Source organism: Bos javanicus, chromosome X (assembly GCF_032452875.1).
Source record: "Bos javanicus breed banteng chromosome X, ARS-OSU_banteng_1.0, whole genome shotgun sequence".
Lineage (NCBI taxonomy): Eukaryota > Metazoa > Chordata > Mammalia > Artiodactyla > Bovidae > Bos > Bos javanicus.
Window position 1 is genome coordinate 69,903,077 of NC_083897.1, and position 12,822 is coordinate 69,915,898.

Genomic DNA, 12,822 nt, shown 5'->3' on the forward strand with positions numbered 1-12,822 from the left:
GAAATTGAAACTGTACTCAAAATTCTTCCAAGAAACAAAATCCAGGATCAGATGGCCTCAAGGTGAATTCTACCAAAAATTTAGAGAAGAGCTAACATCTATCCTACTCAAACTCTTCCAGAAAATTGCAGAGGAAAGTAAACTGCCAAACTCATTCTATGAGGCCACCATCACCCTAATACCAAAACCAGACAAAGATGCCACAAAACAAGAAAACTATAGGCCAATATCAGTGATGAATATAGATGCAAAAATTCTCAACAAAATTCTAGCAAACTAAATCCAACAACATATTTAAAGGATCATACGTCATGACCAAGTGGGCTTTACCCCAGGAATGCAAGGATTCTTCAATATTTGCAAATCAATCAATACAATACACAATTTTTACAAATTGAAAGATTACAAGCCAAATGATTATCCCAGTAGATGCAGAGAAAGCCTTTGACAAGATACAACAGTGACTTATGATCAAAACTCTGCAGAAAGCAGGAATAGAAGAAACATACCTCAATGTAATAAAAGCCATATACGACAAACCCACAGCAAACATTATCCTCAATGGAAAAAAAACAGAAAGCATTTCCTCTAAATATCAGGAACAAGACAAGGGTGCCTAGTCTCACCACTACTATTCAACAGTTTTGGAAGTCCAAACCATAGCCATCAGAGAAGAAAAATAAATAAAAGAATCCCAACTGGAATGGAAATAGTAAAACTCTGTTTGCGGATGACATGATCCTCTACATAGAAAACCCAAAAGACAACACCAGAAAACTACTACCAGCTATAATCCCACTAGCAAAGTTGTGGGGTATAAAATTAATACAGATAAATCTCTTGCATTACTATACACTAAAAATGAGAAAATAAAAAGAGAAATTAAGAAAACAATCCCATTCCCATTCCAACGAAAAAAATACTTGGGAATAAGTTTACCTAAAGAAATGAAAGACCTACATATAGAAAACTAAAAAAAAAAAAAAACTGCTGAAAGAACTCAAAGATGACACAAAGAGATGAAGAAATATATGATGTTGGTGGATTGGAAGAATCAATACAGTGAAAATGAGTATATTACCCAAAGTAATCCAGATTTAATGCAAGTTACCAATGGTATTATTCACAGAACTAGAACAAATAATTTCACAATTTGTATGGAAAAGCAAAAAAACTCGAATTGCCAAAGCAATCTTGAGAAAGAAGAATGGAACTGGAGGAATCAACCTGCCTGATTTCAGACTAACAAAGCTACAGTCACCAAGACGGTATGGCACTGGCACAAGGACAAAAATATAGATCAGTGGAATAAAATAGAAAGCTCAGAGATAAACGCAAACACCTATAGACACCTTATCTTTGACAAAGGAGGCAAAAATATACAATGCAGAAAAAACACTCTTTAACAAGTGGTGCTGGGAAAACTTGTCAACCACCTGATAAAAGATGAAACTAGAACATTTTGTTACACCATACACAAAAATATACTCAAAATGTATTAAAGATCTAAATGTAAGACCAGAAACTATAAAACGATTAGAGGAAAACATAGGCAGAACACTCTCTGACATACGTCACAGAAAGATCCTCCCATGACCCACCTCCCAGAGTAATGTAAATAAATGAAAAAATAAACAAATGGGACCAAACTAAATGTAAAAACTTTTGTACAATGAGGGAAACTATAAGCAAGGTGAAAAGGCAGCCTTCAGAATGGGAGAAAATGATAGCAAATGAAACAACTGACAAAGAATTAATCTCAAAAATATACAAGCAGCTCATGCAGCTCAATTCCAGAAAAATAAATGACCCAATAAAAAAAGGGACCAAAGAACAGACATTTCTAAACAGACATTTCTCCAAAGACATACAGATGGCTAACAAACATGTGAAAAGATGTTCAGCATCACTCATTATAAGAGAAATGCAAATCAAAACCACAATGAGGTACCATCTCATGCTGGTCAGAATCACTGCCATCAGAAAATCTACAGACAATAAATACTGGAGAGGGTGTGGTAAAAAGGGAACCCTCTTACACTGTTGGTGGGAATGCAAACTAGTATAGCCACTATGGAGAACAATATGGAGATACCTTAAAAAACTGGAAATAGAACTCCCATACAACCTAGCAATCCCACTGCTGGACATGTACACCAAGGAAACCAGAACTGAAAGAGACATGTGCATCCCACTGTTCACTGCAATACTGTTTACAATAGCTAGGACATGGAAGCTGGAGTAGGAAATGGCAACCCACTCCAGTACTCTTGCCTGGAAAATCCCATGGACAGAGGAGTCCAGTAGGCTACAGTCCATGGGGTTGTGAAAAGTTGGATAAGACTGAGTGACTTCACTTTCACTTTTCACTCTCTTGCACTGGAGAAGGAAATGGCAACCCACTCCAGTATTCTTGCCTGGAGAATCCCAAGGACAGAGGATCGTGGTGGGCTGCTGTCTATGGGATCACACAGGGTCAGACATGACTGAAGCGACTTAGCAGCAGCAGGACATGGAAGCAACCTAGATGTCTATCAACAGACGAATGGTTAAGAAAGTGGTGGTACATATACACAATGGAATATTACTCAGCTATTACAAAGAATGTATGTGAATCAGTTCTCATGAGGTGGATGAAACTGGAGCCTATTATACAGAATTAAGTAAGTCAGACAGAGAAATACCAATACAGTATATTAACACATATATATGGAATTTAGAAAGATGGTAACAATGACCCTATATGCAAGACAGTAAAAGAGACACAGATGTAAAGAACAGACTTTTGGACTCTGTGGGAGAAGGAGGGTGGCATGATCTGAGAGCATAGCTTTGAAACATGTGTATTACCATATGTAAAATAGATGACCAGTGCAAGTTTGATGCATGAAGCAGGGCACTCAAAGCTGGTGCTCTGGGACAACCCAGAGGGCTGGGATGGAAAGGGAGGAGGGTTCAGGATGGGGGAACACATGTACAGTCGTGGCTGATTCATGTAGATGTATGGCAAAAACTACCACAATATTGTAAAGTAATTAGCCTCCAATTAAAATAAATACATTTATTTAAAAACAATAAAAGGCAAGTGGCTTACAAACACACAAAAAAAGAAACAGATCCACACTTGACTGGCTTTTGTTTCTCACAGTGAAGTCCTCTGTAACCCCAGTTGCTTTATTCTTCCTAGATATACAGTTCACAGAATCACACACATGCTTTAGTATAAATTAACATAACTAAGAATAGAAGAACATTAAGGGCTTTTTTATACAGATGCAAAAAATCTTCAACAAAATAATAGCAAACTGAATCCAACAATATATAAATGGATCATATACCATAATCATCTTGGAGTTATTCCAAGGTCACAAAGATGGTTCAACACTCACAAATCAATAATGTGATACATCACAATGACAAAAGGAAGGATGAAAATCAAATCACATGATCATCTCAACAGACACAGAAATAGGAGTTGATAAAATTCAACATATGTTCATCAAAAAAGAAAACTCTCATCAAAGTGAGTACAGAGGGATTCTATCTCAACATAATAAATACCATTTATGACAAACCCACAGCCAATATAATACTCGAAGCCTTCCTGCTAAATTCAGTAACAAGACAAGCATGCCCATTCTCACCACTTCTCTAACATAGTATTGGAAGTCCTAGCCACAAAAGTCAGACAAGAAAAATAATAAAAATTATCAAAATCAGAAGGGAAGTGAAAAAATTCACAGTCTGCAGATGATATGATACATTATAAAAAATATTCTAAAGTCTCCACCCAAAAAACTATCCAAATAAATGATTTTAGCAAGTTTTCAACATATAAGATTCATATACAGAAACGTGATAATTCTATGCACTAATCATGAAATATTAGGAAGAAAAATCATGAAAACAATTCCACTTGAAGTTGCATCAAAAAGAATAAAATACCAAGGAATGAACTGAACCAAGAAAGTGAAAGATCTGTACTCTGAAAACTATAAAATACTGATGAAAAAAATTGAAGATGATACAAAGAAATGCAAATATATCCCATACTGTTGGTCTGGGAGAATTAATCTTTTATAAAATATCCATACTACCAAAAGCAATCTAGAGATTTAATACAATCCCTATTAAAATACCCATGACATTTTTCACAGAGTAGATCAAATATCCTAAAATTAATATGGAACCACACAAAACACCAAACTGCCAAAGCAATCTTAAGAAAAAAGTACAAAGCTGGAGATAAAAACCTCTCAGACTTCAGACTATAATACAAAGCTACAGTATCAAAGCGGTGTGGTATTGGCACAAAAACAGACATAGATCAATGAATGGTACAGAATAGAGATACCACAAATAAACCTATGCACCCACGATCAACTAATCTATGAAAAAGGAGTCAAGAATATTCAATGGAGATAAGACAGACTTTTCAACAAGTGGTGCTGGGAAAACTGGACACCCACATATAAAACAATGAGATTAAAACATTCCATCATACCATATATAAAAATAAACTCAAAATGGTTTAAAAGACTTAAATGTAAGAGCAAATACCATAAAACTCCTAGAAGAAACATAGGCAGAATATTCTTTGACATAAATCACAGCAATATTTTCTTGGATCAGTCTTCTAAGGCAAAAGAAATAAAAGCAAAAATAAGTAAATGGCAGCTTGCTCCTTAAAAGCTTTTGCACAGCAAAGGAAACCACTGATAAAAAGAAAACTCTACCTACAGAATTGCAGAAAATACTTGCAAATGATAAGACTACTAAGGGGTTAATATCCAAAATATGCAAACAGTTCATAGAACTTAACATGAAAAAGCCAATAAAAAATGGGCAGAAGACTTGAATAGACATTTTTGCAAGGAAGCACATGGTCAGGAGGTGCATGAAAAGATGTTCAACATTGCTGATTGTCAGAGAAATGCAAAAATAAAAGCAACAATGAGATATCACCTTACATCTGTGAGAATGGCTATCATCAAAGTGTACACAATTACAAACATTGGAGAGGATGTGAAGAAAAGGGAATCTTTGTACACTATCGGTGAGAATTTAAATTGGTGCAGCCACTGTGGAAAACAGTATGAAGGGGTCTCAAAAAACTAAAAATAGAACAACCATATCACAAAGCAACTCCATATTGAATGCATATCCAAAGATATTAATTAAAAAAGATACACGCACCCCAATGTTCATAACAGAACTATTTACAATAGTGAAGATATGGAACCCACCTCCCATATTACTCAGCCATGAAAAAGAATAAAATTCTGTCATTTGAAGCAAAGTGGGAAATAAGTTGAATACAAATATTGTATGATGTAACTTATATATGGAATCTAAAATATAATACCAGTTAATGTATATGCAAAACAGAAACATGGTAACATTAAGAATTACAAAAGAATTAAAATATGAACCAAATTTTTGAAATTTACTTTCACTTGACATGCCTCTGCATAAAAATAATTTTATTGATATAAATGATGTAAGTTCTCACATAAATTTTTGTGCTAGATAACTGTAATATTTCAGCTTAATGTGAAGATAAACTTATGCTGCTGCTAAGTCGCTTCAGTCGTGTCCAACTCTGTGCGACCCCATAGACGGCAGCCCACCAGGCTTCCCCGTCCCTGGGATTCTCCAGGCAAGAACACTGGAGTGGGCTGCCATTTCCTTCTCCAATGCATCAAAGTGAAAGTGAAAATGAAATCGCTCAGTCATGTCCGACCCTCAGCGACCCCATGGTCTGCAGCCTTCCAGGCTCCTCTGTCCATGGGATTTTCCAGGCAAGAGTACTGGAGTGGAGTATGCACTGTGACTATTTTTATGGATGAGAATTAAAACTTTATTAAGTTTAAAAAGTAAAGTATAAACAAGACATTATAATTCTGTAATGATGAAATATGATTTTAATCTATATAGTACCTTAAACATTTTACTTAACAAAACAGAATATGCTACACCATCTTTCATAATCCCTAAGTAAAGAAAATACTGCAATAAAGCAAAGCTTCACAATCACTAATCATCTTTAGAAGAGTTTCTGTAATTAAAAAATGCTAAGAGCAGCCAATCTTCTCTAAAGTGCTCCTTGGTGCATTGCTAATAAAGACATCTGATAAAAGACAACTTTGGATCTTTCCTCACTCTTAAATCAGTAAATATTTTTTCAATATCTATTAATGTGAACAGCTAGTAATAGAGGCAGGCATAGCCCTTGCTCTCAAATGTCAAATTTATTTTAAATGTAACAAACTATAATTAATAATAAAATTAATTTAATTAATGACATTTAACTTCTCCTTTCATTGCATCTACTGGCTTCCCTGGTGGCTCAGATGGTAAAGCGTCTGTCTACAATGCAGGAGACCCAGGTTTGAGCCCTGGGTTGGGAAGATCCCCTGGAGAAGGAAATGGCAACCCACTCCAGGACTACTGCCTGGAAAATCCCATGGACAGAGGAACCTGGTAGACTACAGTCCATGGGGTCGCAAAGAGTCGGACACGACTGAAAGACTTCACTTTCACTTTCTTTCACTTTCATTGTATCTGCTATTCTATAATCCATTCTCTTCAGTCAGTATTAGCTCCTTCCAATAGAATATAAATCACATCTGTTAGGCAGTGTGGTTTATTTACTAGTGTGGTTGCCTCATGTCATTATTTTAGAATGATTGTTTCCAATAATTATATATTAATTAATTTTATTAAGTCCAATTCACAATTAATATATTAAAAATTAATTAATACATTAATTCCAACAGTCATACAAGGAAGACACTAAATAAGAAATGGAAATTTTTCTGAGAATGTGTTTATTAAAACATAATGCTATGAACCTTTAAACACAGATTCAGGTTCAAATCTTTAATATTGAAGGATCTTCTGTAAAATATTACAAAATAAATGTTTTTATATATTAATACTTTGTGAAATCTGGGCAGCTGAGCCGTTAAAGATCAAATATGATCTGCAGAGCTAAGATGTTTCAAAACACCTTACCTTCTATCCACAGATGAACTTCAATAGGAGAAGATGTCACAGCTGGATATCGTCGGAAAAAAACAACTTGTTTGTGCCACGTATCAGAATGGATAAATAGAGAAAGTCTTCTGACGGTTAATGTTTAAGGCTTAGATATTCTGAGTAGCTAAGGATGAAATAACAGAATTTAATCAGATTCAGGCCTTATCTATTTATACAGACTGCATTACATTAGCATACGCTGTTAGGTATGGGAGTTTAGGGTAAAATTTGTTGTTGGGGTAATATAGTCCACCATTAAACAATTATGCTACTATTTACTGAGTGCCTCTTTAGTAAAATACAAAACTCAAATATAAATCTGAATGAAATACCAATATATGCTACAATGTGAAAAAATCCTGAAAACATGCTAAGTGAAAGAAGCCAGACAGATAAGGTTGCATAGTGTGTGATTCCATTTAGTTGAAATATCCAGAACAGATAAATCCACAAACACAGAATAATTAGTGGTTTCCAGGGGTTATAGGGAGGCAGGGAATGCTATGCTATGCTATGCTATGCTAAGTCACTTCAGTCATGTCCGACTCTGTGCAACCCCATAGACGGAAGCCCACCAGGCTCCCCCGTCCCTGGGATTCTCCAGGCAAGAACAGTGGAGTGGGTTGCCATTTCCTTCTCCAATGCATGAAAGTGAAAAGTGAAAGTGAAGTCGCTCAGTCGTGTCCGACTCTTAGCGACCCCATGGATTGCAGCCTAACAGGCTCCTCTGTCCATGGGATTTTCCAAGCAAGAGTACTGGAGTGGGGTGCCATTGCCTTCTCCGAGGGAGGCAGGGAATAGTGATTGTTTAATAGGTACAGGGTTCCATTTTGGGATAATGAAAATGTTTTGGAAATAGAAAGTGATGGTTGCACAACACAGTGAATATACTAAATATCTCTGAATTGTAGACTTTAAAATAGTTAATTTTATGTCATATGAGTTTTATCTTAATAAAATAAAAATTAAAAAAAAAACTACAAATATAAATCTGACACAACTTCTGTCCTAGAGGAATTCTGAATCTATTAAGATCAAAAGTACATCAACAGCACTGGTAACTAGCTTAAGACATGTACCATACAGACCAGAGCTAAAGAGTTAACACTTAAAGAAACAGATTCTTGGAGGAGGTGGCATCTGAGTCAAGGCAAAGAAGACTAGAAAGAAAAGAACCTTAAGGGAAGAACAGTATGTTGATGTATGGCAAAACCAATACAATATTGTAAAGTAAAAAAATAATAATAATAATTAAAAAAATATGAAGAAATAAATCACACAAAAAAAGAGAAGAATAGTAATATTTGCTCTATCTACATCAGGAGTGCATTGTGAGATCCATGGAAAGAAAAATGAGAACACTTTCTAAAATGTAAGACATTCATTACAGAAATGTGAATCATTATTAGTACCGGTAATTTTGAAGCTTAAAGTTGTTGTAGTTTTCAGTGTTCCTACCTGTATTACTCAGCTCTTCATACCCACAATAGGGAAGATACAAAGGATATACTAATGACATTTATAAAGTAATATTGTGATAATGCAGATGCTCTTAGAATCAACTCTTCCCCTTCCATTTACTGTCTTTAAACTTTATAACTGTGTATGTAGAAATGCTCTAACTTGAGTCATTGATGTTAACATTAAACAAATGATCTGAAATCATAGCCAGAGCACTCTGGAAAAATACTTCAACATAGATCTCACTTTCCGAGCCTAAATAAGTATGACCAAATTAAACGAGTGGTACTGCCATGTTTTTTTTTTTTTTTTTTTTTCCTGGCCCTCCACTGAGCCAATTAACTCATGTCCTGCCTTATACAGCCACTTCTTTATCTACTAGAGAATATTTTGTTTACCTTAATCTTGTTTGTCAAGAAACCTGGGTTTGAATATCTTTTAAACTGCAGATATGACAAGGGGCTGGCATGCTTTCTAGAGCAGCCATGTCCAAAAGAACTTTCTGCAATGTTGGAATATTCTACATCTGAACTATTCAATACATATGGCCACATATGTCTGTTAAGCATGTGAAGGGGACTTGAAAACACAATTTTAAATTCTGATTAATTTTACCTGACTGAAATTTTAATAGTCACATGTGGCTAGTGGTACTGGACTGGACAACAGAGTTCTAGAAACTATAGTCAATTATTAGGGTCATGGTCGCTGCCATACATCAATATAAATCAGTCATAATTTTTATATGTATTATATATATATGAAATTATAGTATATATATATATGAAATTATATATATATATATATATATATATAGGCTTCCCAGTAGTTCAGCGGTAAAGAATCTGCCTGCAGTGCAGGAGATACAGGAGATGCAGGTTCAATCCCTGGGTCAGGAAGATCCCTGGAGAAGGGCATGGCAATCCATTCCAGGATTCTTGCCTGGAGAATCCCATGGACAGAGGAGCCTGGCAGGATACAGTCCCTAGGGTCGTAAAGAACTGGAGATGACTGAAGCGACTGAGAGCGTGCACACACACACACACACACACACACACACATATATATATATATATATACCCCTTCCCTCTTGAGCCTCCCTCCCCCACCCCACCCCCTCAATCCATCTCTCTAGGTCATCACAGAGCGCCAGTCAGGGCTCCCTGTTATATAGCAGCTTTGCACTAGTTATCTATTTTACACGTTAGTTTTTATATGTCAATGCTACTTTCTACCACCACAACATTGTAAAGCAATGATGTTCTAATTAAAAAGGAAAATATTAGGGTTATATATCTGGTAGACATTCTCAGATTAAAAATGAGGGTTGTTAGAGGAATAGGAAGATCTGAAAAAATCCTAATGCTTACTGTCAGATTATCTGTAGCTTTAAAATGGATGAAGAAACTGGCAATGAGGCTACCAGCACTGGCAAGCTGCTGGTCCTTCTCTGATTTCCCCCTCACCTGAGGTGTGAGGTTAAGTGAGGCTGCACAGAGGTAGGGGGGTGGATAAAAGAAAGGACTTTTGGTAGTCTCCAGTGGTGAACTAACCTCCAATAGCTTTCAGTTACTCTGAAAAAAATAAAATATAGTTAGCATAAGAGAAACCCTTAGTGAAGTTCTGGCATCGAGCAGAGAGTCTGTTAAAATAAAGAGGGAAAATGTTTATATCATTCTAGCACAATCAACAAATGGGTAATATGGGGTTACTATGTGCCAGGCACAGCGAATTTCATTAATTAAAAGATGTGGTTTGCTTACTATGATTGTGTAATATTACTTAAAATCCTTCAAGGAAAGCAAGTTTTGGTGTGCAATGGCTTTCTTATTATTTTTTTTTTTTAAATCTACCTAAATGGCTTTTCTCTTTTTGTTCTCTTTGTTTTGGTCTTTCCAGTTTCTACTGCTTTCTTCATTTAACTCCAGATAAGTGTTACCTGTGTTGCACTCTTGCATCTCCACGTGGCTGTTTATGCAAAATATTCACCAAGAGTTTTCATCTCAGCTTTAAAAAAAAAAAAAAAGGAAACAAAACTGTCAAAATAATTTAAAAACTAGTGATCAAATTTCCCTTCTCAAGATCTCAAAGTGCATTCTTATGAGTATTGACTAGCTTTGAATATTAGTTTATTTCCAAGTACATTCTTTTATGTAGAAAGGTTTGGGTCTACAGTCTATGTAGGAAGATAAACTAGAAGTTCAACTTGAATGGCCCTAATTACTAGCGTTTTAATTAAGCTTAATGTATTTTAAATGTACAACTATAGACGTTCTATTATCCATATCCAAGACAATAAGGTGTTAAAATTTTAAACAAACAAAATATTCTAAAGGATATAATCAGCTAATCTGGGCAGGGTGGATTTCTTTATCCATAAGAAAACAATATAAATAATGCAGAGAGGGATTATTATGTTCTTATCCTACAGGAAGAATAATTGACTCAGGGAACTAAAAAAAAAAAAAAAAATACAGTTGATATCTAATCATAAGGTTGGAATTCGACGGTTAGAACAGCCGTCACAGAGTTCGACAAGGCAGCAGCGCGGGTTTGCTAACAGCTAAAATTCTGTGGTAAATTTTCCTCATGTCGAGCTGAAGTTAGCCTACTCTAAATTCGCGCCCCCACACCCCCATTTTCCTCCTTGTTCTACCTCAGGCTGTCCCTGTGAAGGAAATCTCTGGAGACTCTCACCTCAGAGAGACTCCTCCAATCTATGGTCCTGTCCCACCAAGTTGTCAGTTAGCCAAACTAACTGTCCCCTCACTCCCTTTTTCCGTCCTCGGTTTTTCTTAGGACACTTTCCCTGCCTGTCCTCACCCAAAAGTCTCCCACTAGTCTGTCAGGACCTCCATCTGCAATGCGAAGCTTCGAGCAGAGCTGCGAGACTGAGGCAGCCTGACCACCTGAGGCCAAGGGACCAAGGGCCTCTCGGTTACTCTGACTCTCCCCGTTCCTCTGCCCTGGCAATCCGGTGGGCCTCCTTCCCTCCACAACTACCCGCGTTTTGTTAGACCATATCGCCTTACAGGGCTTTCAAATGGATGCTCCTCAGAATGGTAAACGCCTCCCGCTACAGCCGCACCCGAGGGTTACAGCAAGCCGCCTTCCTACTTGCCTCTTCCCCTACCCTCTCCGGCCAGACGCCGCGGGGGCAGGATTCCCTCAGCTACCAACAGGGCGGTTGGGTAGGGGAAGGACAGGTCCCCGTTGCGCTGCGCCCAGCACGAGGGTCACCGCGGCCCTCAGCGCCCAGCGCATCCCAAGGAACCGCCGGCTGCGGGTGACGTAACTCTGCCCCGACCTGGCGCGCGGGGGTGGGGTTAGCGGTGGGGGCGGGGGAAGTGAGCGGAGAGGAGGCGGGGGGAGTGTTGGGGGGCCGGCCGTTGGCTGCGGAGGTGGTCTTCGCCTTTTACCCACACTTAATAGCTGTTGAAAAAGTTTGTTTTACCTGCAATGCTGTACAAATATCTGTGCGTGTACTTTAAGGGGTCTAAAAGAAGATTAATCACAGAGACGCGCGCGCGCGCACACACACACACACACACACACACACACACACACAATCAAGGTGAGCAAGAATTCAAAGCAACAAGAAAACTAATCTGGAAGCAACAGGTGGTCAGATTTCTCAGTGAAATGAACGGTCGAAGGAATGCTGAACCAATGCGAAACACCCCTCTCTAGCATTTATGGGAAATCCACTTTTTTTTTTTTTTTTCTTTCTTTAAGCTTTTAGACCTAGAAACTGAGGCCTCGAGTTGAAGGCGTGGGGGCGGGGATGGGGGACGGCTACAACTAGGATCTCTAGTAGCCTTACACTCTCCGGATTAGTTCAAGTAGCTTCCATTTTGAAGTGCTATGGATTTAGATAATATGCTGGTTTAAAGTGGACCCTTGCTAGTACTCAGTGTTCAAAATTAAACTTAGAATATTTTGTTTCTTTTGAACACAAATTGTCACCGGAACACTGAATCCCTTGACCTTGTAAATTTATGGATCCTGTTTTAAACAAAGCTGAAATTCTCTCATGCTATTAATCCTCAATATGATACCTGAGTATTTCTTTTCCTTCACCAAGTGCTCTTGAAGCTGTGCGGCCTTACATGGTACCGTAATAGGCAAACATATTTATGTTTAAACTCCTTTATCAAAGCAAACGTCTAAAAGCTGTAGTGAGCTAACTCAAAATTTCTATTAATAGCCCTATTCACCGGAAAACATTTCTTAGGTATTCCATATCACCAAAGGAAGTCATCTGGTCCACAAAATAGAATATTTAAATACTGAATGTAGCTAGAATGAGCCTAAAAAAAA

At 37.3% G+C, this 12,822-nt stretch overlaps 1 protein-coding gene across 3 annotated transcripts in view; it reads right to left on the bottom strand.

Moving 5' to 3' along the window:
• LOC133243097 (uncharacterized) overlaps positions 1–11,854 on the bottom strand; it is a 440,860-nt gene extending 429,006 nt beyond the window's left edge. For 2 of the 3 annotated variants that reach the window (XM_061409569.1, XM_061409568.1), the window contains exons 1-4: positions 11,535–11,853; positions 10,442–10,509; positions 9,873–10,076; positions 7,018–7,165 (exon numbers count right to left, since the gene is read on the bottom strand). The gene's annotated coding sequence lies outside the window, so the exon portion shown is untranslated. Of the gene's footprint in view, positions 1–7,017; positions 7,166–9,872; positions 10,077–10,441; positions 10,510–11,534 lie in introns of all 3 variants that reach the window. The other variant, XM_061409570.1, reaches the window with a different exon arrangement.
• Positions 11,855–12,822: the final 968 nt, after the last annotated feature.